At 38.2% G+C, this 26,856-nt stretch overlaps 1 protein-coding gene across 1 annotated transcript in view; it reads left to right on the top strand.

Annotated features, from left to right (window-relative positions):
- GRID2 (glutamate ionotropic receptor delta type subunit 2) overlaps positions 1-26,856 on the top strand; it is a 1,602,175-nt gene that overhangs the window by 149,635 nt on the left and 1,425,684 nt on the right. The gene's annotated exons all lie outside the window — the stretch shown is intronic.

Below are 26,856 nucleotides of genomic sequence, written 5' to 3'. Positions count from 1 at the left end.
CCAATTTTTCCTTGTTTCTCTTTTGTCCCTCTCTAACCCAGAGCCATAAAGAGAAGATGACTCTGGGCAACATAACTAACAGTTGAACTAAGCAGACAAAAGAATAAACCTGCAAGATACTGTTTCAAACATTGGGGATTCAGTAGTGAGTGAACAATACAGAAACTGTTCCTGACTTTTTACATATTAGATCCTAGTGATAGAGTCAAAATAATTGAAAAATTGTTTTATTTAATTTCAAACAGTGGGAAGTGCAGCAAAAATAATTATGCTGTATAAGAGAGTAGGTTATAGTGAACTAATGGTAGAAACATGGAAACAGAGACTTTTGCAGTAGTTTAAGTGAAAGATAATGACCACTGCAGCTGGTGACTGCAGCCATGAAATTAAAAAATGCTTGCTCCTTGGAAGAAAAGATATGACCAATCTAGGCAGCATATTTAAAAGCAGAGATGTTACTTTGCCAGCAAAGGTCTGTTTAGTCAAAGCTTTGGTTTTTCCAGTAGTCATGTATGGATGTGAGAGTTGGACTATAAAGAAAGTGGAGCACTGTAGAATTGATGCTTTTGAACTGTGGTGTTGGAGAAGACACTTGAGAGTCCTTTCGGCAGCAAGGAGATCCAACCAGTCAATCCTAAAGGAAGTCAGTCCTGAATATTCATTGGAAGGACTGATGCTGAAGCTGAAACTTCCGTAATTTGGCCATCTGATGTGAAGAACTGACTCATTTGAAAAGACCTTGATGCTGGGAATGATTGAAGGTGGGAGAAGGGGCTGACAGAGGATGAGATGGTTGGATGGCCTCACTGACTCAATGGACATGAGCTTGAGTAAGCTCTGGGATTTGGTGATGGACAGGGAAGCCTGGCATGCTGAAGTTCATGCAGTCACAGACTTGGACATGACTGAGTTGGACTGTGAAGAAGGCTGAGCACTGAAGAATTGATGCTTTTGAACTGTGGTGTTGGAGAAGACTCTTGAGAGTCCCTTGGACTGCAAGGAGATTCAACCAGTCCATTCTGAAGGACATCAGCCCTGGGATTTCTTTGGAAGGAATGATGCTAAAGCTGAAACTCCAGTACTTTGACCACCTCATGCGAAGAGTTGATTCGTTGGAAAAGACTCTGATGCTGGGAGGGATTGGGGACAGGAGGAGAAGGGGATGACAGAGGATGAGATGGCTGGATGGCATCGCTGATTTGATGAACGTGAGTCTGGGTGAACTCCGGGAGTTGGTGATGGACAGGGAGGCCTGGCGTACTGTGATTCATGGGGTCGCAAAGAGTCGGACACGACTGAGCGACTGAACTGAACTGACTGATAGAGAAAAGAGTTCAAGTCTCTCCTCTCTTCAAAAGACCTGCATTTCTTTTTCTTCCTGTCCATCTGGGAGATATATATTAGACTATACATTCTATTTTTCCTCTGTATTCTTTAGGGTGTTGTATGTAGTACTGGAACATGCGTGTGTTCTAAGTCACTTTAGTAGTGTCCAATTCTTTGGGCCCCCATCAGCTGTAGCCCATCAGCCTCCTTTGTCTGTGGGATTCTCCCCATACCCTCCTCCAGGGAATCTTCCAGACCCAGGGATTGAACCTGTGTCTCTTATGTCTCCTGTGTTGGCGGGTAGGTTCTTTATCACTAGTGCAACCTGGGAAGCCCCATGTATTAGTGGACAACACTTCAAATACTCTGTCATCCTAGTATGATATGGCAAGAAGACCAACTCCTTTTGTTGAAGTAAACTGGCTTTTAAAATTAAGTTGCAAACTCGATAAACTTTTTGGTAGTTAACTGCTCATGATAATGATTAGAGTGATAAACTGGAAGTAATTGCCTATGACCAATGACACACTAGCAAAAATGTATATATAGTTAGAAGTGCCTATCATATATTTTTAAAAAGACTAAATAACACACACATGTACACCCATGGCTGATTCATGTCAACGTATGGCAAAACCAATACAGTATTGTAAAGTAAAAAAATAAATTAATTAATTAAAAAAAAGACTAAATGAAATAGCAACAACAACCCCCCCCCTCCCCCCCGCCCCGCCATACGTACAACTTGATTTATACGGGAAGAAAATCTCAAGGCCAATGTGTGAGTTAATGTAACAATCTTATTTTCTTGTCATTTCTACATGGTAACAATATTATTTTGAACTAAATGAAAGCACAAGGACACGTTTCTAGCTATTCTAATATTTCAACCAAAAATTGTTCACAACAACCAAATGGACTTTTATACTTCTACAGTAAGAAAAGACTCAAAAGTTGCTTGTAAAGAGATGCGCTAATAAGTATTGTTAAGTACTTACTAGAAATAAAACAACTTAATGAATGAAAATAAAACACAATTCCCATGACTACCTAAATTGGGTTTTAAATGGTAAAGTCAAGTTTTAAGTTGTTATTAAACATTTTAGAAAGACATTTAAATTTTCAGTTGTGCTGATTTTAGCAGAATCCTTGAGATTATATTAATAATTGCAAGGTTTTTTTTTGGCTACTATGCAATACAAGTGTCTTGTATCAAGTAGTTTAAATATAATTTTCTGCAGAAAAGAAGTAAGAAAGATGATTTTTTTTTTCACATGAGTATGATTATTAAGTCAGCAACAGCAGATTCAACCAAGAAAATTCATCCTTGAAGAGTGCTAAAGGGTGACTGGTTTAGATATGGCAATTAATCACTGTATTATTTATAGTACTTTAGGAACAGCTCACAGTACATTAATCAGGAATAACTTTTGCTTAATTAACAAGACTGCCAAAAAATGTCAAACATGAATGCAAAAACACAATTGAGTAAATATATATACATATATTAGCTAAGGACTGATAATCACAAAGTGAAAAATTTTAACTTGCATCCCAGTCATTCACCTGCTTGAACTCTTATGCTTTCACTGGATAGTTTATAATTTAATACTTTTCTTTCCAGGGTTGATGGCTCAGATGGTAAAGAATTTGTCTGCCTGGGTTTGATCCCTGGGTCAGGAAGATCCCCTGGAGAAGGGAATGGCAACCCACTCCAGTATTCTTGCCTGCAAAATTCCATGGACAGAGGAGCCTGGCAGGCCATAGCTCATGGGATTACAAAGAGTTGGACTCAACTGAGTGACTGACACTTTCACTTTCTTTCCTGAGGTTGGAGAGTAGCATTTAAGATACATCAGGTAATTTATGTTCTATAGAGTTCAGAGCTTCCCTGGTGGCTCAGTGGTAAAGAATCTACCTGCCAATGCAGGAGATGTGTGTTTGATCCCTGAGTCAGGAAGGTCCCTGAAGGAGGAAATGGCAGCCCACTGCAGTATTCTTGCCTGGGAAATTTCCATGGATAGAGGAGCTGGCAGGGTACAGTCCACGGGGTCGCAAAGAGTCAGACATAGTGACTAAACAGCAACAACAAATGAAGTTTCAATTTGGACCAGCCCTTCTCTAGTATGTTTGTAGCTTATTCTGTAAAGGAAGCTGTTTTCCTTCATGGATTGAGTAGATCTAACTGGAGTTAGATGCCCTGGTTTAAATTATAGCTCCATCATTTCCCAGCTGTGGGTCTTAAGGCAAAGTTAATCCACCGCTCTGTACCTCTGTTTTGTAATTTATAATTAGCTGTTCATAATGTCACCTAACTTATAAGGTGGGTATGAGAATTCAGTTAGTATATTTAAAGTATTGAACCATGTTTAACAGCACAATAAATACTTCCTAATATTTTCATTTGTATTATTGTGATCAGTACTGCTGTCCTCTACCTTCTCTAGGTTTTCTTTAGACCTATTTTCCTTAGCCTCTGAGACATGCCCTGTGCGCATGTGTGCTAAGTCATTTCAGTTATGTCTGACTCTTCGCAACCCTGTGGGCTATAGCCCTCCAAGCTTCTCTGTTTAAGGAATTCTCCAGGCAAGAATACTGGAGTGGGTTGCTATGTTCTCCTTCAGGATTTATTCCCGAACCAGGGAATGAACCCATGTTTCTTACGTCTCCTGCATTGGCAAGTGGGTTCTTTAACACTGAGCTACCTGGGAAGCCCTGAGACATGCCCTAGTCCCATCCATTTTCCTCAGCATCTCACTTCAGCGACTTTTGAGCAGCTGAGCAAGTGTTGTAGGCATAGTACAAATACAATAAATGCTTTATGATATAGATATAAATGTACAATTCAGCTTTCTATTGAACCTACACTAATATATATCTTACATATAGTTGCTTAATATATTTGATGAATTTCATGTTTTCCAAAATGAGGCTGGTTTTTTATGAAACTATAGCTAATGATGAGACCCTAGAACACTCACTAGTGATCAACATTGAAATACGTAAGAGTAGTACAGATTCCTAGGACTTGTATGTGTGGAGTATGTGTGACTGCATGATACACAAAGAGGGAGCATTAGAATGATGACTGAAAGAGGAAAGTGGAAGTCAAAGTGGACAAAGTAAATGCTGAGTTGAAATAGTTAAAAAAATGTGACATAGTTGAGAGTAACAGAGAACTTCAGATGTCTAATAAACCTGGTGTACCCATTTTACATGAAAGCAGTAAGCCAAGAGCTAATGGTAAAAGGCAGGATTACAATCATAGAAAAATCTTCAGGCATGTATTTAGAAGTGAATTCAGAAGATAGTGTTTGTTATTTGAAACACGTTAGACACTCAGATGAGAGCAATAATGTGGAAATGGTTCAGTACTTTTTGAAAAGGAAATGCTACAGTAAAGAACAAAAATAAATGTATTTTCTTTGATTTTTGAATGGTACAGTAGCCTAATATTCAGAGTTAAAAGACTTGACTATATACTGTGTATGTTTGTACTTAGTTACTCAGTTGTGTCCATGAACTATAGTCTGCCAGGCTCCTCTGTCCATGGAATTCTCCAGTCAAGAATACTGGAGTGGGTTGCCATGCTCTCCTCCAGGGGATTTTTCCAACCCAGGGATCAAATCCAGATCTCCTTCATTGCAGGCAGATTCTTTACCACCTGAGCCACCAGGATGCTAAAGAATCCACCTGCAATGCTGGAGACCCAGGTTTGATCTCCTGGTGAAGGGTATGGCTCCCTACTCCAGTATTCTTGTCTGGAGAATTCCATGGACAGACGAGCCTGGTGGGCTATAGTCCCTGGGCTTGCAAAGAGTCAGACATGACTGAGTGGCTAACATTATGTATAATCCACCTTATTTTTCCACCTTGTCTTTCCAGTAATCTTAAGCTCTTGTTTATGGAACAGAGGGGTTCATTCTTATTTCCTCTCTTCTCTCCTTGTGTAATATGCTCAGAGAGCATAAAGTCACCTCCTAAGAAGTTTTTTGACATTAACTGAAAAGGAAAAAATATTTAGCTGGAAGCTAATCAACAGCTCATGTGTTTTAGAATGGAGGAGGGTGGACACAACTGCCTGTGTTCCTTTCTGGATAGAGGTTTTGATAAATGATATCTAAACTCACTGGTTTATATTCTTTCAATATTACCTAGTAGGAACCCACTCCATATTGAATAGCTAGTTGATGGACTTGATTCTGATTTTGGTCTTTCATATGTTTGACCTATCATTGACTTGAAGTCTTACTAACTTCATGAACTGTGTTCTGATAGAAAATATCCCAAGGATGTTCTAGACAAAAACCTAGATTTTCATTCTTATATTAATCTTATTTTCTCCAATATCAGTTCCAGCTTCTTTAGTGTCTTTTAATTTTTAGAACCCTCATATAGTACTTACACTGTAGTACTATGAAGTTATGAAGTTAAATTGAAAGTGTTAGTTGCTCAGTTATGTCCAACTCTTTGCAAATCCATGGACTGTACTCTGCTAGGCTCCTCTGTCCATGGGATTTCCCAGGCAAGAATACTGGAGTGGGTAGCTCTTCCTTTCTGCAGGGCATCTTCCTGACCTAAGATCGAACCGAACCCGGGTTCCCTGCATTGCAGGCAGATTCTTTCCCAGATGAGCCACCATGTATTGATCTGTTATGTTCCCTGCAGCCTACCCCAAAGATACTTTTTATTCAAATGAATGAAGAAATGAGTGGAATGGGAGAAATGGCCCTATAAGGTTGCAAAGGACAACATACATAGTTTTGGTGTATTATGAACTATATCAGAACCCATTTTATTGGTAGAAGATGTTTTGTTGTTGTTTAATGCTCTGTTATGGTGCATCTCAAATAAATAAGGCATTAGAAAGATAAACTAAGAAAAGCTGACACAAGAATGTTCCTTAAATCCTCTTTCTTATCTTTCTTTATATAATCACATAATTAAATTTTTAAGAAAATATAAGAGATAATCACTAGAAGATTATTTTTTTTTTAAAAGTAAGAAAGAGTACATTAGTATTCCCCCCCGCCCCCCAGTTATCTTGGTTCCATTTGATTCTTGAGTTTAATTAACTGAATTAAATGAATGCAAAATGAATTTTAAAAGTACAAAGTTTTATAGTAAATGATTTAATTTTGCTTATTTTCTTATCTCAATGAATGTAAATTTCTTGTGTATGTTTTCTAGTCTAACTGATCAATAGAAACTATTTAAAAGGCTTACCAAAAATCAAGCCGTTGTGAGTGAAGTGGTGGTCCGCTTGTGCTTCCTTGGAGATTAGGATTATTATTTTGTTTTAAATATTTGATTAGTGCTAATAAAAGAGAATGTTTTTGAATAACATATTGATTGACATTTATTTCCTAAGGTTCTAAGCAATTTACTGGAGGCATAACAATAAATTCATCTCAGTTCTTTTCTCTTATCTTCTCTACCTTCCCTTAACTTTTGACATTTCCCTTGATAATTTTGTTTATTACAGTTTCTAAATTTTTAACATAGGAAACAAAGGAAGATAGCATATATATAATAATTTACTTCTTTTGTACAATTGTTACATACACAGATATTTTCCCATGATTTTAATGAAATATAGTACTTGTAATAATTTTCTTTTTATTTAATGTTTTTACTTTATTATATTGTGTGTGTTAGTTGCTTAGTTGTGTCCGACTCTTTGCAACCCCATTGACTGTAGCCCCATCTGGCTCCTCTGTCCATGGGATTCTCCAGGCGAGAACATTGGAGTGGGTTGCCATTTCCTTCTCTTGTATTATATTGTATCTATTATCTTATTTACTAATAAGAACAACTAAAAAAACTAGGTTATTATTGTTTACCACTTTCTTTTGCAGGGAAAAACATGCATGTCAGAGATACTATGTGAAGCCAAGAGCCACATTTTTTGGCTTTTACTGTTATTTTACTGTGCTTCTTCTGTGATGCTTAAAATATCATTTTAATTTATCATCTCAGTCATTAACTTATCCCCTTCCTTATTAAGTGACTTACAAATATTAAATGAACATTAAAAGAGCAAACAAGTACAAATAAATCAGTGGCTTCAAAAGTGGAACCTAAAATGAGATGAAAAATTTCTATCATATGCTTACTACAGGTGGGTTATGGGTTTACCGATCAGTTTTTTTAGCAGCAAAATTCAAAATGGAAATGTAATCAGTTACACAATTTGTGATGCCCATAAGATAAAAACAACCAATTATTCTTTGAATTGAAAAAATTATACACAGTAATAATATTAGATGACAAATTTTCCAAGTAGAGTGGCTCTCCCAGACACTGTAAAATAAAATAAAATTGTTATTAACATTCTCCTAGAGATTCCACAGTGATTCTCTTGTACTTTTTCTTGTATAACCTATGTTGGCATCATACTAAAATATAATCAGCAGAAGCAATTTATGGAGAAGATTGTAAAGTTAAATAGATGGGTTTCTTGGTTGGATCAAGGAGCATAGATATATTTAGGACTTTGGGAAGCCTTCTTATTCCTCAAGCAAACTTCCCTCACTGATAAACTATCAATATGCATAAGTTAACAGTATATTCAGAATTATTTTGTTTGCCTTGTGCCTCTAATGAACTTAGGTAAAATCAAATTCACAGGACTTAAAAGGCCATCAAATTCACAGGACTTAACAGCAGTAAGGTAAGCAGTAAAGACAAAAAAAAAGCTCAGTAAGATAAGCAGTAAGGACAAAAGCTTAATGTGAAGGCATCTTAACTCCACTTGGATGCAAACCAAGTAAATAAAATCCAGGTGGAGTAATTTTATATTACTTAGTTTTCACATATGTTATTATTTTAGGTTTAAATAAATATATCTTTTAGAAAAATATTGCAAATTAAATAAAGTATACTCTAATAATAAAATTGTGTCTAATAAGGAAATGAATGTAATGTGAATATTGAGTCAGATAGATCCCTCTGAAATGAATTATGTTTTCTACTGCTTATTTTAGAAAATAGTAGCATGAAAGTTTAGCACTCACTAATCCATTTACTACTGTAGAGTCTCAACTATTTAAAAAAGGTAGCAAATTATTTGCTATTGTTGATCATATGGATGTAGAATTCACCAATTCAAATTTAACATTCTTACTTTAATCCTGTAATGATTAACTAGAATATGAAAGGAGTTATTCATATTCAAGGCTGTTATGTAGTATGTCTATTTTCTATGTATTGCTGTGCTGTGCTTAGTCACTAAGTCATGTCCAACTCTTTGTGACCCTGTGGGCTGTAGCCCACCAGACACCCTCTGTCTATGGGGATTATCCAGATAAGAATATTGGAGTCCCATGCCCTCCTTCAGGGGATCTTCCCAACCCAGGGATCAAATTCAGGTCTCCTGCATTGCACATGGGTTTTTTACCATCTGAGCCACCAGGGAAGTCCAAGAATACTGGAGTAGGTGGCCTGTGCCTTCTCCAGGGGATCTTCCTGACCCAGGAATTGGACCACGGTCTCCTGCATTACAGGCAGATTCTTTACCAGCTGAGCTACCAGGGTATCAAAGAATCAGATATCTCTCCCCTTTTATATTCACTGAGCCCTGTGCAAGTTAATATCACACCTGCACTTTTACTACAAAGTTCTTTTGTTCTTAGGCTATAGAATCACCGGATTTTTTCATTTGTGACAGAGTTGAAGAGATTATTGAGACCTTTTCCAAATTTCTTTTATGATGTGTGTAAATTGTTTTGACATGACATTGTGGTCAACAATTTTTTTTTAAACAATTTTTTATTTTATTTTGGGAGTACAGCTGATTAACAGTGTTTTGATAGTTTTCAGTGTACAGCGAAGAGACTCAGCCATACGTGTATCCATTCTCTTTCAAACTCCCCTCCCATCCAGGCTGCCACATAACATTGGTTATCCATTTTTATTATAGCAGTGTATATATGTCTATCCCAAACTCCCTAGCTCTCCTTGTTCCCTATTCTTCCCCCTTGCCAACCATAAGTTCATTCTCTAAGTCTATGAGTCTCTTTCTGTTTTGTAACTAAGTTCATTTGTATCATTTCCTTTTAGATTCCACATATAAGGGATGTCATATGATATTTCTCTTTCTGTGTCTGATTTACTTCATTCAGTATGACAATCTCTATACCCATCCATGTTGCTGCAAATGGCATTATTTCATTGATGCTGTTAAAGTCCTGCACTCAATATGTCCGTAAATAAATTGCTGCACTCAATATGGCCGCAGATTTGGAAAACTCAGCAGTATCCACAGGGCTGGGAAAGGTCCATTTTCTTTCCAATCCCAAAGAAGGGCAATGCCAAAGAATGTTTAAACTACCATACAATTGTACTTATTTCACATGCTAGGGAGATTATGCTCAAAATCCTTCAAGCTAGGCTTCAACAGTAAATGAACTGAGAACTTCCAGATGCACAAGTTTCAGAGAGGCAGAGGAACCAGGGAATAAATTGCTAACATTCGTTGGATCATGGAGAAAGCAGTGGAGTTCCAGAAAAACGTCTATTTCTGCTTCATTGACTGTGCGAAAGCCTTTGTGTGGAATACAACAAAATGTGGAAAATTCTTAAAAAGATGGGAGTACCAGACCACTTTACCTGTCTTCTGAGAAAATTGTGTGCGGGTCAAGAAGCAACAGTTAGAACTGGGCATGGAACAATGGACTGGAGAAATATCAACAACCTCAGATACGCAGATGATACTAGTTTAATGACAGAAAGTGAAGAGGAACTAAAGAACTTCTTGATGAAGGTGAAAGAGGAGAGTGGAAAAGCTGGCTTGAAGCTCTGCATTCAAAAAATGTGATCATGCATCTAGTTCCATCATTTCATGGCAAATAGAAGGGGAAAAAGTGGAAGCAGTGACAGATTTTCTTTTCTTGGGCTCTAAAATCACTGCACGTGGTGACTGTAACAATGAAATTAAAAGATACTTGCTCTTGGAAAGAAAGCTATTAAAAATCTCAACAGCTGAAGCTCCAATACATTAACCATCTGATGCAAAGAACTGACTCATTAGAAAAGACCCTGATGCTGGGAAAGATTGAAGGCAGGAGAAGAAGGGGGCAACAGAGAAAGAGATAGCTGGATAGCATCACTGATTCAATGGACATGAATTTGAGCAAATTCTGGGAGATGGTGGAAGACAGAGGAATCTGGTGTGCTAAGTCCGTGGGATCTCAAAGAGTGAGAAACAAACTTAGTGACTGAACACCAATAACAACAAATGGCTGAATAATATTCTGTTGCATATATGTACCACATCTTCTTTATGGGTATTTAATTTGCTTTCATATTCCAGCAATTGTAAATAGTGCTGTAGTGAACACTGGGGTGCATGTATCTTTTCCAGTTATTGTTTCCTCAGGATATATGCGCAGGAGTGAGATTGCTGATTATATATATATTATATAGTAGCTCTTTTTATTTTTTTAAGGAACTTCCATACTGTTCTACTTAGTGGCTGTACCCAATTTACATCCCTACCAATAATGTAGGAGGGTTCCTGACAGGGTTAACAAGTAGGAATGCCAGAGGTCACCAAGAGGCTGGAGGAAATAAAATGCAAGTGACAGACTTTTTTTTTTTTCTTTCCCTTCTCTGTTGAGAACACCTGGTTCTGCCTGAACTTAATTTTTCTCAAACCTTGAGCTAACCAATGCATTTTTCTTACGGAAATGTTTTTCTTAAACTGTGTTAATGAAACTATGTATTTGCTTTGGAATATGCCTTTCTTCAAATCAGTTCTGCCTGAGACTTTTTTTTTTGTCCTTGTCTCAAACTTTGGGCTGATAATGGCTCAACAAACCAGTTCATGTCAATTGTTTTATGGCCAGGGATAACACACCTCTTGCCATCCAATCTCAAAAATGCATAATGTGGAAGAGGGGCCTGGTGAAACTCCCTCAGGCTTGAGGTGTTTCTTTTATTTGATTGTAAGCTTGTTAACAGACATAAAATTGAAGTCACTCAGTCCTGTCTGACTCATGGCGACCCCGTGGAGATAGCCTACCAGGCTTCTCTGTTCATTGGATTTTCCAGGCAAGGGTACTAGAGTGGGTTGCCATTTCCTTCTCCAAACAGACATAAAACGCCTTGCTAAGTACTAGCAAGGGGGCACATTTTCTGTCCCCTTGCAATGTCTATATGCTTTCTTTTCATCCTTAAATTTCCTTTACCCCTTGTGATAGAATTTGTGTTCTATCTGACACTATTTGGTGTGGGTTTGGGGAACCTAGGAATCACTGTACTATGTGAGAAGATATTAAGATTCAGCTAGAATTTCACATAGAAGGTTTTCTGACAAGTGAGGATTTGGGACTGGCTTCCGTGTCTTCATATTGAAATGAACATTAACATAATTGTGGATCTTGCTGTCTGTGAAAGCATACCCCAAATTTGTAAACATGACATTAAAGTTATCTTCCAAGATTGAAATAGCTCAACTGGAATTCCATCACCTACACTAGCTTTGTTCATAGTGATGCTTCCTAAGGCCCACTTGACTTCACATTCTTATCTTGGTCATGAAAATCTTTTTTGTACAGATCTTCTGTGTATTCTTGCCACCTCTTCTTAATATCTTCTGCTTCTGTTAGGTCCATACCATTTCTGTCCCTTATCCAGCCCATCTTTGCATGAAATGTTCCCTTGGTATCTCTGCTGCTGCTGCTAAGTTGCTTCAGTCATGTCCGACTCTTGTGTGACCCCATAGACGGCAGCCCACCAGGCTCCCCCATCCCTGGGATTCTCCAGGCAAGAACACTGGAGTGGGTTGCCATTTCCTTCTCCAATGCATGAAAGTGAAAAGTGAAAGTGAAGTTGCTCAGTCGTGTCCGACTCTTAGCGACCCCATGGACTACAGCCTACCAGGCTCCTCTGTCCATGGGATTTTCCAGGCAAGTGTACTGGAGTGGGGTGCCATTGCCTTCTCCGTTGGTATCTCTAGTTTTCTTGAAGAGATCTCTAGTCTTTCCCATTCTGTTGTTTTCCTCTATTTCTTTGCATTGATCGCTGAGGAAGGCTTTCTTATCTCTCCTTGCTATTTTTGGAACTCTGCTTTCAGATGCTTATATCTTTCCATTTCTGTTTGCTTTTCGTTTCTCTTCTTTTCACAGCTATTTGTAAGGCCTCCTCAGACAGCCATTTTGCTTTTTTGCATTTCTTTTTTTTTGGGAATGGTCTTGATCCTCGTCTCCTGAATAATTTGGAAACTCAGCTATGGCCACAGGACTGGAAAAGGTCAGTTTTCATTCCACTCCCAAAGAAAGGCAATGCCAAAGAATGCTCAAACTACTGCACAATTGCACTCATCTCACACGCTGGTAAAGTAATGCTCAAAATTCTCCAAGCCAGGCTTCAGCAATACGTGAACTTCCAGATGTTCAAGCTGGTTTTAGAAAAGGCAGAGGAACTAGAGATCAAATTGCCAACATCCGCTGGATTATGGTAAAAGGAAGAGAGTTCCAGAAAAATATCTTTTTTTTGCTTTATTGACTATACCAAAGCCTTTGACTGGGTGGATCACAATAAACTGTGGAAAATTCTGAAAGAGATGGGAATACCAGACCACCTGACCTGCCTATTGAGAAATCTATATGCAGGTCAGGAAGTAACAGTTAGAACTGGACATGGAACAATAGACAGGTTCCAAATAGGAAAAGGAGTATGTCAAGGCTGTATATTGTCACCCTGCTTATTTAACTTCTATGCAGAGTACATCATGAGAAACACTGGGCTGGAAGAAGCACAAGCTGGAATCAAGATTGCCAGGAGAAATATCAGTAACCTCAGATATGCAGATGACACCACCCTTAAGGCAGAAAGTGAAGAGGAACTAAAAGCCTCTTGATGAAAGTGAAAGTGGAGAGTGAAAAATTTGGCTTAAAGCTCAACATTCAGAAAACGAAGATCATGGCATCTGGTCCCATCATTTCATGGGAAATAGATGTGGAAACAGTGTCAGACTTTATTTTTCTGGGCTCCAAAATCACTGCAGATGGTGACTGCAGCCATGAAATTAAAAGACGGTTACTCCTTGGAAGGAAAGTTATGACCAACCTAGATAGCATATTCAAAAGCAGAGACATCACGTGGCCAACAAAGGTCTGTCTAGTCAAGGCTATGGTTTTTCCGGTGGTCACGTATGGATGTGAGAGTTGGACTGTGAAGAAAGCTAAACACCGAAGAATTGATGCTTTTGAACTGTGGTGTTGGAGAAGACTCTTGAGAGTCCCTTGGACTGCAAGGAGATACAACCAGTCCCTTCTAAAGGAGATCAGTCCTGGGTGTTCTTTGGAAGCACTGATGCTAAAGCTGAAACTCCAGTACTTTGGCCACCTGATGCGAAGAGTTGACTCATTGGAAAAGACTCTGATGCTGGGAGGGATTGGGGGCAGGAGGAGAAGGAGATGACAGAGGATGGGATGGCTGGATGGCATCACTGACTCGATGGACGTGAGTCTGGGTGAACTCCGGGAGTTGTTGATGGACAGGTAGGCCTGGCGTGCTTCGATTCATGGGGTTGCAAAGAGTCGGGCACGACTGAGTGACTGAACTGAATGGAACTGAACATTTTATAGTCACAGTTGCCTTTAAACGAATGATTCTTGGAGGACAAAAATAATGTTATGAATATTAACCATCAGTATGTGAACGTGCTTTCCTTTGGCAGGTTGGCAACATATTTTAATTTAATAAATATGAAAATACTAAGTGTTTGAGCTGACCGAAAACTTCAGGAATGCATGTGACAGTTAATTAAAATTTTTTCAGTGCAGTATACTGTTGTTGTTGTTCAGTTGCTCAGTCATATTGCACTCTTTGCAACCCCATGGACTGCAGCACACGAGGCATCCCTGTCCTTCACCATCTCCCGGAGCCTGCTCAAAATCAAGTCCATTGAGTCTGTGATGCCATCCAACCATCGTCTTCTCTGCTGTCTCCTTCTCCTTCCGCCTTCAAAGTTTCCCAACAGCTGGTTTTTTCTAATGAGTTAGTTCTTCACATCAGATGGCCAAAATATTGGAACTTCAGCTTTAGCTTCAGCCCTTCCAATGAATATTGAGGATTAATTTCCTTTAGGATTGACTGGTTGGATCTCCTTGCAGTCCAAGGGACTCTCAAAAGTCTTCTCCAAAAAAAACCAAAAAAACAAAAAAAAAGTCTTCTCCAACATCACAGTTCAAAAGCGTCAATTCTTTGGCACTCAGCCTTATTTATAGTCTAGCTCTCACATCTATACATGACTCTTGGAAAAACCATAGCTTTATCTAGATGAATGTTTGTCTGCAAAGTAATGTCTCTCCTTTTTAATATGCTGTCCAGGTTGGTCATAGCTTTTTTCTCAGGGAGCAAGCGTGTTAATTTCATGTCTGCAGTTTGATCTGCAGTGATTTTGAAGCCCAAGAAAATGAAGTCTGTCACTGTTTCCATTGTTTTCCCATCTAATTGCCATGAAGTGATCGGACCAGATGTGATGATCTTCGTTTTTTTACTGTTGAGTTTTAAGACAACTTTTTCACTCTCCTCTTTCACTTTCATCAAGAGGCTCTTTAGTTCCTCTTCGCTTTCTGCCATAAGGGTGGTATTACCTACATATCTGAGGTTATTGATATTTCTTCTGGCAATATTGATTGGAGCTTGTGCTTCATCCAGCCCAGCATTTCTCATGATGTACTCTGCGTATAAGTTAAATAAACAGAGTAGAATATATAGCCTTGATGTATTTTTTTTTTCCCAATTTTGAACCAGTCTTTTGTCACATGTCAAGTTCTAACTGTTGCTTCTTGACCTGCATACAGGTTTTTCAAAAGGCAGGTGAGTTGGTCTAGTATTCCCATGTGGTAATTAAAGAAAAACATTTCTTCTAACATTCTTTCTGTCAAGATGAAATTCTAACAAATTGATATTATAGAGCTAAGAAATTCTGTGCATAGTTTTGAATATCTAATTTTGGTTCATTTATGAAAAACTACTACTATTCAGCGTATCCTGTTTTTTTTTGGGGGGGGGGAGTCTTTGTTTTTATTTTTAATTTGTTTAACTTATATTAATAACTTTTGCTGTTTCCAACTGTGAAGTATAAAAATAATCTTGAACAACTATAGTGCAAGTGAATATTAACAGGGATAATACACTGTGTTGTAACTTTATAGAATCCTTCTGGAGGCTGTGTATGTATGTATGTACACACATATATACATATACATATATAAAAATACACACACACACACATATTTCCTTTTCAACTCAAACAATCTTAAATGTTTGTATGGTCTATTACTTTTCTCTGTGTTCTTTGTTACCTATATTTTATCACAGGAATATGTTCCTGCTGGTTGTTCTGGCTTTTCATTGACTACTATGCTACCTACTTAAAGTGTCCTCTTTTCATTGAAAAATCATACCATTGCCTTTTAATATTTATTTTCAAATTTTCTTCTTTGCTCTGTTTTAACCCTCAAGTTTTCTGAAAGAAAATACTTAGGTACACAAACCTTGCTCTTTCAACAGTGTCTCTTGTGCAGTGTAGTTATTCAAGTAGTATATCTGGAACTATAGCTGAATCTGGTAAAATGGGTTTCTGTCTTACTGCCAGTTCTTTGAGAGAGTTTCATAGCATGTTCTGCTTCCTCTCAAGTGTATGCATATGTACTAAGTCGCTTCAGTCATGTCCAAGTCTGTGCAACCCTATGGACTATAGCCCATCAGTGTCCTCTGTCCATGGGATTCTCCAGGCAAGCATACTGGAGTGGGTTGCCATGCCCTCCCTCCAGGGATCTTCCTGACCCAGGGATCGAACGCATGTCTCTTATGTCTCCTGTATTGGCAGGTGGGTTCTTTACTATTAGCACCACATGGAAGCCCCTTCTCAAGTAGAGATGCCATTTATACCACGAGGATTAATGAAAAAAGAATTTCCCTTTGATTTTCTTTTTAAACACCTTTACAGTCTCTATAACAACAAAATAAATGGTGACAGCCAGAATATATTCTAAAAATTTTGCACAGTTGGACAGTTTATTTACATAATTGATACATTTTTTGAGGTCACTTGTTTGCTATTTAAACAATTAAGTAAATATTTTTTCAGAAATGTGAAGAAAACTTTTTCAGACAAATCTGTAAGAAATTATTAGAAAAAATAATAACCAGAATCTGGATTGGCTTTACAAAATGAAAGGTTGCCCACATTGCAGGCAGATTCTTTACCATCTGGGCCACCAGAGAAGCCCAAGTTATGCCAGATATACATTTATATTTGTTTGCCTGTGATAGGATTGTGATTATTAGGCAACTGTAGTCAATGTTCTGTATCTGGACTTTAATAACCATCATCTAGTAAAATATCTAATATGTAGATAAGAGTTTTATATACCTGATGTTTCTAATTATTTCATATTTCTTAACTCATTTGATCTTGTCAACAGTTCTGTCATCTAAGTAGATGATATTGCTTTCTTCATTGTATAAACTCAGGTCAACAAGTAGCAGGCATGTAGTTTTAATCACAGATTGTCTGGTCCTGGAATTCAGGTTTTTAACCATAATGTTATATCCCAGTCAGTTGAGGGTGATGGGATATCATGGAGATCTTTGCCTTTGCGCTCCATAATAGTAGTGCATGTGGTCTCAGTTATGTCCAACTCTTTGTGACCCCATGGATTGTAGTCTGCCAGGCCCCTCTGTCTATGGGATTCTCCAGGCAAGAAAACTGGAATGGGTTGCTATTGCTTAGGTCAAGATCTTCCTTACCCAGAGATTGAAACATGTCTCCTGTACTGCAAGTGGATTCTTTACTGCTGTGCTACTTCTATCAGCATATAAAAGTAGAGAAAGCTTCCTTCAGTTAAAAGATTCATGGCTCTTGCCTGAATTTTCTCTTATTTGTTTCAAATCTTTGAAACAGCCATGAAAATATTGAGGGAGCCTATATCAAACTTGCAAGTTAAAGCTTAGAGAGAGAAAAAGGTGATATGCTGAGTGACAGATTTGGGATACAAAAAGAGCAGTGGGATAAATCTTACAATAAATATAGCAGGTATAAATACATGGTACTGTGCTCAGATCCAATAAAACATGAAATAAGAACAGCATAAGGAAGAGCTGACTTAGAAACAAGCCAGTTGCTTGTGTATTTTTGAGATTAGTTGTTTGTCAGTTGCTTCATTTGCTATTATTTTCTCCCATTCTGAAGGCTGTCCTTTCACCTTGTTTATAGTTTCCTTTGTTGTGCAGAAGCTTTTAAGTTTAATTAGGTCCCATTTGTTTATTTTTGCTTTTATTTCCAATATTCTGGGAGGTGGGTAGGAGAGTGTTTTGCCTATGTTCTCCTCTAGGAGTTTTATAGTTTCTGGTCTTAAGTTTAGATCTTTAATCCATTTTGAGTTTATTTTTATGTATGGTGTTAGAAAGTGCTCTAGTTTCATTCTTTTACAAGTGGTTGACCAGTTTTCCCAGCACCACTTGTTAAAGAGATTGTCTTTAATCCATGGTATATTCTTGCCTCTTTTGTAAAAGATAAGGTGTCCATAGGTGTGTGGGTTTATCTCTGGGCTTTCTATTTTGTTCCATTGATCTATACTTCTGTCTTTGTGCCAGTACCATACTGTCTTGATGACTGTGGCTTTGTAGTAGAGCCTGAAGTCAGGCAGGTTGATTCCTCCAGTTCCATTCTTCTTTCTCAAGACGAATGGATAAGAAACCTGTGGTACATAAACACAATGGAGTATTACTCAGCCATAAAAAAGAATACATTTGAATCAGTTCTAATGAGGTGGATGAAACTGGAGCCTGTTATACAGAGTGAAGTAAGCCAGAAAGAGAAACACCAATACAGTATGCTGCTGCTGCTAAGTCGCTTCAGTCGTGTCCAACTCTGTGTGACCCCATAGACGGCAGCCCACTAGGCTCCTTTGTCCCTGGGATTCTCCAGGCAAGAATACTGGAGTGGGTTGCCATTTCCTTCTCCAATGCATGAAAGTGAAATGTGAAAGTGAAGTCGCTCAGTCATGCCCGACTCTTAGCGACCCCATGGACTGGAACCTACGAGGCTCCTCAGTCCATGGGGTTTTCCAGGCAAGAGTACTGGAGTGGCGTGCCATTGTTAACACATATATATGGAATTTAGAAAGATGGTAATGATAACCCTGTATGCAAGACAGCAAAAGAGACACAGATGTATAGTACAGTCTTTTGGAATCTGTGGGAGAGGGAAAGGGTGGGATGATTTGGGAGAATGGCATTGAAACATGTATAATATCATATGTGAAACGAATGGCCAGTCCGGGTTCGATGCAGGATACAGGAAGCTCGGGGCTGGTACACTGGGATGACCCAGAGGGATGGTACGGGGAGGGAGGTGGGAGGGGGGGTTCAGCATTGGGAACATGTGTACACCCGTGGCAGATTCATGTCGATGTATGCCAAAACCAATACAATATTGTAAAGTAATTAGCCTCCAATTAAAAAAAAAAAAAACAAGCAAGGCTTCTTAGGGATTTTAATAGAGACTAGCCCCACTGTGATGTAGTTCCAAAAAAAGTAAACTTAAATTTCTATAGGCTGCATTAATATATTTTGCTTGATTTATTGAGTAGTATTACTTTGGTTTGGGCATGATTATGAATTTTTTCCCAATGAATAGTTTCATCTCTGATAATCATGCCCCATGCTTTAATGCCATTGATATAAATTTTTCATTTTTTCTAATACATTTTGTTATTAAAATTCAGTTGTAACTCTGGTCTCAAGTTTGGTTTAAATTATGTGTTCTTCCATCTTTCCTGTGTGGCTTTAAACTGAAAATGATAGCTTAGAGTGGAAAGGAGGCTGATCATAGGCTGACTCTGAGATATATATCGCTCTCTTTCTTTTGAAGGTATAACTACTTCAGTGTGTTCGGTTAGAGAAGAGAGATAGAAAGTGTTGTGTGTCTTTACTAAACAGTTGCTACTATAATTCTTTCTTTCTCTGCTGAGTTTTGCTTGGCTCTCTCCTGAGCCTCAATGTGAATTCTTTGCCCTGACTCCACCATAGAGTTCTCTGATATGGGAGATCCAGTCTGCATCCTAGCTAGGCTTCATTGAAACAAATTCATAGCTGTACCCTCAATATCTTCTTGGTTTGGGGGCCTTCTCATTTATTCTTTAGTGACTCTACCTCTGTTTAATGTGTTCACTTGACTTTTGCAAAGTGACCTATAATGTCTGTAAATAATTAGGCTGCTCCACTGTAGCAGGAGCTTCTCTGGTGGCTCAGCTGGTAAAGAATCCACCTGCAATGTGGGAGACCTGGGTTCGATCCCTGGGTTGGGAAGATATCTGGAGATGGGAATTGCTACCTACTCCAGTATTCTGGCCTGGAGAATTCCATGGACTGTATAGTCCATGGGGGTTGCAAAGAGAAGGACATGACTGAGCAACTTTCACTCACTCACACACTGTAACACTTTGTAAAGGTTACTGGACCATTTGGGTGACATGTGAAGGACAGAAATTTCTTCATAAAGCAGAGGTTTCCAAATTTTGCCTGGTGGTTTTCTTTAAGCATAGTTGATTTACCATGTTAATTTTTGCTGTAAAGCAAAGTCATTCAGTTATATGTATCTATTCATTCTTTTTCATGTTCTTTTCAATTATGGTTTGTGTCAGGATATCAAATATAGTTCCCTGTGCTATACAGTAGGACCTTGTTTGTCCCTTCTATATGTAATAGTTTGCACCTGTTGCTGCTGCTAAGTCCTGTCTGACTCTGTGCAACCCCATAGATGGCAGCTCACCAGGCTCTCCCGTCCCTGGGATTCTCCAGGCAAGAACACTGGAGTGGGTTGCCATTTCCTTCTCCAGTGCATGAAAGTGAAAAGTGAAAGCGAAGTCGCTCAGTCATGTCCGACTCTTAGTGACCCCATGGACTTCAGCCCACCAGGCTCCTCCACCCATGGGATTTTCCAGGCAAGAGTACTGGAGTGGGGTGCCATTGCCTTCTCAAGGGAACTGCTCTACAAACAGAAACTGACTCACAGATACAGAGAACAGACTTACGCCAGGAGGAAGGCATATCGGTTTCTGTTTTGTAGAGCAGTTCACTTGTGCCCTATTTTATATTCCACATATAAGTGATATCACACAGTGTTGATATTTGTCTTTCTCTTTCTGATTTACTTCACTTAGTACGATAATCTCTAGTTGCATTCATGTTTCTACAAATGGCATTATTTTGTTCTTTTTATGGCTGAGTAATATTCCATTGTATAATCCTACCACATCTTCTTTATCCATTCATCTGTCAATGAATTGGAATACACCATCACACCATGCACAAAAATAAATTCAAAATGGCTTACAAACATAAATATAAGACAAGACACCTAAAACTCCTAGAAGGGATCATGCGCAGAGTATTCTTTGACATAAATCTAACCAATGTTTTCTTAGGTCAGTCTCCCAAGGCAGTAGAAATGAAAACAAAAATAAACAAATGAATCTTAATGACGCTTACAAGCTTTTGAACAGTAAAGGAAACCAAAAGCAGACAACCTATGGAATGGGAGAAAGTATTTGCAAATGTTGAGACCAACCTGGTAACTTTCAAATTAATGCAGAGTCCTAGATTTATTCTTGTACTGTCCCTTTTTTCAATTCCTTTCAGCAGATCTGCTGTAAAGCCTGAGAATGTTTAGTTTGTTCATTTCTTTAAAGCATCTCAACTATTCAGAAGGGCTGAGAAAGACTAAATGAGATTACCAAACAGTACTTGCAATCCTAAGAGTTCATATATTAATTATTTTCCTTAAGTGAAATACTTTTATAATTGTGGTATTTAGTATTTAAAAGCAACCATAAATATATACTTCAGGTATTAATGCATTTAGTTTACAAAAATAACAATATAAAATATATTGCAGTTCATATATATGTAATGATATGTTTCTTCACTCCTCAAAAATAGATTTGTTTCACTGATGTGATTTCCTTGTGTCAGTTAAGTAAAAGAATTAAAGGGTTAAGACCATGTAGAGAAGAAAAATAAAATTATCTTTAGAAGTGTCTTTGGTAATATCGCCCTAGGCAAACTGTTGGCAGAACAGCTAAGGGCAGATTGAGTACATCTGTGTGAGTGAAATCAGCTGAAGGGTGTCAAGTGCTCTTCTGAGTCACGGTAGAGTCCCTTCATGTTTATTTTCCAAACCAAGTAATAGTTTCCATTTCCATCAGCCCACACAGTCATATTATTTTCCAATCTTTGCTTTATAAATAGCTGGTTCTCACAGTACTTAACTTCTTGTTGAAAGATAATCAAATAATAAGTGCATTTCTCATACTTGGCGACTCCATGGCCAAGTAAACTTATGTGAAATGAAGAGAAACACTAAATGAGAAAAACAAACAAACAAACACAGACGTGTTCGGGTAAGTCTCCTCTGAGGAAAAGCAATATTGATTTTCATTTGTAGTGAATTAGTTTTAATGCAGATTTGTTTTACTATAACCTTACTGAATTATACACTGAGCAATTAGAAAAATGGTATATTAGTAATTATTGCAGTATGAAGACCAACATGTGCAAAAAATTATGTGAATGGAAGAGAACCTAAAAATGAGAAGTTTGTAAAATGTAAACAATTATTGAAATAAAATAAAACGTAGTAAAAACTGCATGAGGTATAGTTGAGTGCATACGAATATAAACACACTTAAATATTTTATTAATATTTTTATTGGCTCACAATATAAGCATGACATCACTGAATGTTTTTCTAATCAACATAATAAAGAAATATTATCCTCAGTCTCACTTATTCTCAATCATTGCCAACAATGCCAAAGAATGGTCAAACGACTGCACAATTGCGCTTATCTCACACACTAGTAAAGTAATGCTTAAAATTATCCAAGCCAAGCTTCAGCAGTCTGTGAACCGTGAACTTCCAGATGTTCAAGCTGGTTTTAGAAAAGGCAGAGGAACTAGAGATGAAATTGCCAACATCCGCTGGATCATGGAAAAAGCAGGAGAGTTCCAGAAAAACATCTAATTCTGCTTTATTGACTATACCAAAGCCTTTGACTGTGTGGATCACAATAAACTGTGGAAAATTCTGAAAGAGATGGGAATACCAGACCACCTGACCTGCTTCTTGAGAAACCTGTATGCAGGTCAGGAAGTAACAATTAGAACTGGACATGGAACAACAGACTGGTTTGAAATAGGAAAAGGAGTATGTCAAGGCTGTGTATTGGAACCCTGCTTATTTAACTTATATGTAGAGTTAATCATGAGAAACGCTGGGCTGGAGGAAGCACAAGCTGGAATCAGGATTGCCGGGAGAAATATCAATAACCTCAGACATGCAGATGACACCACCCTTATGGCAGAAAGGGAAGAAGAACTAAAGAGCCTCTTGATGAAGGTGAAAGAGGAGGTTGAAAAAGCTGGCTTAAAGCTCAACATTCAGAAAACTAAGATCATGGCCTTCAGTCCCATCACTTCATGGCAAATAGATGGGGAAACAGTGGAAACAGTGGTTGACTTTATTTTTCTGGGCTCCAAAATCACTGCAGATGGTGACTGCAGCCATGAAATTAAAAGACGCTTGCTCCTTGGAAGGAAAGTTATGACCAGCCTCAGTTCAGTTCAGTTCAGTCGCTCAGTCTTGTCTGACTCCTTGCGATCCCATGAACCGCAGCACGTCAGGCCTCCCTGTCCATCACCAACTCCCGGAGTTCACCCAAACTCATGTCCATCGAGTCGGTGATACCTTCCAGCCATCTCATCCTCTGTCGTCCCCTTCTCCTCCTGCCCCCGATCCCTCCCAGCATCAGAGTCTTTTCCAATGAGTCAACTCTTCGCATGAGGTGGCCAAAGTATTGGAGTTTCAGCTTTAGCATCAGTCCTTCCAAAGAACACCCAGGACTGATCTCCTTTAGAAGGGACTGGTTGTATCTCCTTGCAGTCCAAGGGACTCTCAAGAGTCTTCTCCAACACCACAGTTCAAAAGCATCAATTCTTCTTCACAGTCCAACTCTCACATCCATACATGACCACTGGAAAGAGCATAGCCTTGACTAGATGGCTCTTTGTTGGCAAAGTAGTGTCTCTGCTTTTGAATATGCTATCTAGGTTGGTCATAATTTTCCTTCCAAGGAGTAAGCATCTTTTAATTTCATGGCTGCAGTCACCATCTGCAGTGATTTTTGAGCCCAGAAAAATAAAGTCTGACACTGTTTCCCCAGTTTCCCCATATATTTGCCATGAAGTGATGGTACCAGATGCCATGATCTTCGTTTTCTGAATGTTGAGCTTTACACCAACTTTTTCACTCTCCTCTTTCACTTTCATCAAGAGGCTTTTTAGTTCCTCTTCACTTTCTGCCATAAGGGTGGCATCGTCTGTATATCTGAGGTTATTGATATTTCTCCCGCAATCTTGATTCCAGCTTGTGCTTCTTCCAGCCCAGTGTTTCTCATGATGTACTCTGCATAGAAGTTAAATAAGCAGGGTGTCAATATACAGCCTTGACGTACTCCTTTTCCTATTTCAAACCAGTCTGTTGTTCCATGTCCAGTTCTAACTGTTGCTTCCTGACCTGCATATAGGTTTCTCAAGAGGCAGGTCAGGTGGTCTGGTATTCCCATCTCTTTCAGAATTTCCCACAATTTATTGTGATCCACACAGTCAAAGGCTTTGGCATAGTCAATAAAGCAGAAATAGATGTTTTTCTGGAACTCTCTTGCTTTTTCCATGATCCAGCAGATGTTGGCAATCTGATCTCTGGTTCCTCTGCCTTTTCTAAAACCAGCTTGAACATCTGGAAGTTCACACTTTGCGTATTGCTGAAGACCGACCAGCCTAGACAGCATATTAAAAAGCAGAGACATTACTTTGCCAACAAAGATCCGTCTAGTCAAGGCTGTGGTTTTTGCAGTGGTTATGTATGGATTTGAGAGTTAGACTATAAGGAAGGCTGAGCGCCGAAAAATAGATGCTTTTGAACTGTGGTGTTGGAGAAGACTCTTGAGAGTTTCTTGGACTGCAAGTTGGTCCAACCAGTCCATCCTAAATTAGATCAGTCCTGGGTGTTCTTTGGAGGGATTGATGTTGAAGGTGAAGCTCCAGTATTTTGGCCACCTGATGAGAAGAGCTGACTCATTTGAAAAGACCCTGATGCTCTGAGGAATTGAGGGCAGGAGGAGAAGTGGATGATAGAGGATGAGATGGTTGGATGGCATCACCAACTCGATGAACGTGGGTTTGGGTGAACTCCAGGAGTTGGTGATGGACAGGGAGGCCTGGCGTGCTGCGGTTCATGGGGTTGCAAAGAGTTGGACAGGACTAAGAGACTGAACTGAACTGAACTGACTGTCAACTTTCTGGAACCTTAGCTTCCATTTTTTTATTCTATGGTATTTATTGGCAAAGGTTATTTCAGTCATAATACCCATCTAATACATAATCCCTCTATCAACTGACATTATAACATTTTCCATATTATTACCTATAAAAATAATTACAAATTATTGTGCAACATTTTATTAGATGACATGATGTAGTTCGTTATTTTTTCACAATTACATATGGCTAACTGTCAGGTTTTACTATTATATATGGGACTGTTTTGTGGTCTATGCTGCTGCTGCTGCTAAGTCGCTTCAGTTGTGTCCGACTCCCTATAATCCCATAGACAGCAGCCCACCAGGCTCCTCTGTCCCTGGGATTCTCCAGGCAAGACTACTGGAGCGGGCTGCCATTTATCCCTAGGATATTACCATATTTTGGACTATTTGCTTACAGTGTTGCCAGAAGGATAGGTAAACATTCAGTTCGAAAACTTATTATTTGGTGCTCATTTCTTTAATGTTATGGAAAATGATGCTTCACTGTTTCTCAGGTTTTTGCAAAATGCAAGTTATTGGGTTTAGAAGAACTTAGTGTTGAAAATTTATTTCATATGTGGAGAATGCATTTTTATTTGTCTTGTATAAAATTTCTTTGGGTGTACTCTTCCTTTTTTTATAATAGGAATTTTAGTATTTTTTCTGATCATTTATATAATCTCTTTATAAAATAACTTTTTATTTCTTATAACTGCAAAATATTATGCCTCTTTATTCTTATTTTTATTCATGTATTTAAGATTTTACTTTTATTATTTAATCTTTCTATATTTTCTTGCTGGTGTGTATAACTTAAGACAAATTCATTGATATATCAGAATTTATATATAAATTTACAAATTTTATATAGATTATAAACGTTTCATTAGCTCTTTCTACCCATTATATTTAGTTTTATAAGTCACATCTCCAGAGCACCAAAAGTTAGTGGAACTAATTTAGTCAGTGAGGAAAGCTCTTCCTTGTGGGGAAGCACCTTTATCAAAGCATTTGGATCAAAGCTGGCTTTGAGTCTCAGAGAAAGCAATTAGATTAAAAGAAAATTAGGATGTTGGCTCACAGTATGAGCATGTGAAGCATAATTCTTGTTGATTCAAAGTTTTTAATCTTCTATCACTGGGTATCAAATATGGTCATATAAGAAAAATAATTTCAGCTTTGTTTACAACTTGCTAAGTTTGGTCACTATTCCTTATAAACAAAAGTTAAGTTCTTCTCTTCGGAAAATAAAGTTGTTTTAGAGTCGTTAAACACACATACATGCATATATCAGACTTTATCCATGATAAGTTTATATGCTATCAATGTCTTATACTTTGGTCTACTGTGCCTATCTTGGCTCTTGCTATGTGCAGAATTTAAAATTGTACAATGTGAATGGTTGGATTTCCTGCAGTAGAATGTGAGAAGTCGTTAAGCATGTCTTCATAATACCTTTAGGAGTGCAAAAAGGCTTGCCTACGAGTTGAAAAAGAAATAGAAAGAAAAAGATATGCTCTTGAAAGAACAGGCAAACACAGCTCAATGAGCACTGAAAATCAATGAAGTAAATCTGGTCTGTCCCTGAAAATGAACAAGGTGAAAATGGACCATTTTTTGCCTTCATTGATTTTCACTGCTCATTGAATTGTGTTCGCCTGTTTTTTAGTTGTGCTCTTTCTCTTATTTTCTTTTTTCAGCTTTACTTTTGTGTTTTATTTCAAACTGTGATTGTTCTGAGATAGGCTTTGATGGAGGAATTTTAGCTCAATAAGACCATTTTTGCTTACTTGAATTTATCTAGATATTATCCTTACTTTTCATACTTTTTTAGTGGTATTTTTCTGAAGAATCTTCTGTAAATATTTTCTTTATTTTGATATGTCAGATTTTTATGGGTGAAAACTATTCCTATAAAATTGAAAGTGAAAAATAAAATTATTTTAATTTATTATAGGGTAACCATTTCAGAGAAGGCAATGGCACCCCACTCCAGTACTCTTGCCTGGAAAATCCATGGACGGAGGAGCCTGGTGGGCTTCAGTCCATGGGGTCACTAAGAGTCGCACATGACTGAGCAACTTCACTTTCACTTTTCACTTTCATGTATTGGAGAAGGAAATGGCAACCCACTGCAGTGTTCTTG

This window comes from Bos javanicus, chromosome 6 (genome assembly GCF_032452875.1).
Source record: "Bos javanicus breed banteng chromosome 6, ARS-OSU_banteng_1.0, whole genome shotgun sequence".
Taxonomy (NCBI): Eukaryota; Metazoa; Chordata; class Mammalia; order Artiodactyla; family Bovidae; genus Bos; species Bos javanicus.
Note: the sequence above shows the minus strand (reverse complement) of the source record. Positions and strands in the feature narration are given on the sequence as shown.